This window comes from Phycodurus eques, chromosome 6 (assembly GCF_024500275.1).
Source record: "Phycodurus eques isolate BA_2022a chromosome 6, UOR_Pequ_1.1, whole genome shotgun sequence".
Classification (NCBI taxonomy): Eukaryota; Metazoa; Chordata; class Actinopteri; order Syngnathiformes; family Syngnathidae; genus Phycodurus; species Phycodurus eques.
This window is the reverse complement of record NC_084530.1, coordinates 5,925,847-5,926,138: the sequence shown is the minus strand read 5'-3', so window position 1 is coordinate 5,926,138 and position 292 is coordinate 5,925,847.

The following is a 292-nucleotide window of genomic DNA, read 5'->3' as shown; positions in this document are numbered from 1 at the left end:
GGTCGGTTGAGGGAGCGGAACAACAATGAGGTGAGTGAGCCTCTTGGTTTGTGTTACAGGCGACTACGTGTGTGTTGATGGTGTCAGCATTTTGGGATGAGCGCCCGTGTTGCGTGCGATGATAAACATGGCCCGAATCGTTCGATGAACACTGGCGACAACACGGGTACGCTGTCACACAGTGGTGAAGTTCAGGGCCAGCAAGGCCTTCCTTGTTGGCCTACGCACGATCAGAAGCACTCATCTATATTTACCACCTCATTTTTCATATTTGTTTGGAGGGATAGCCCCA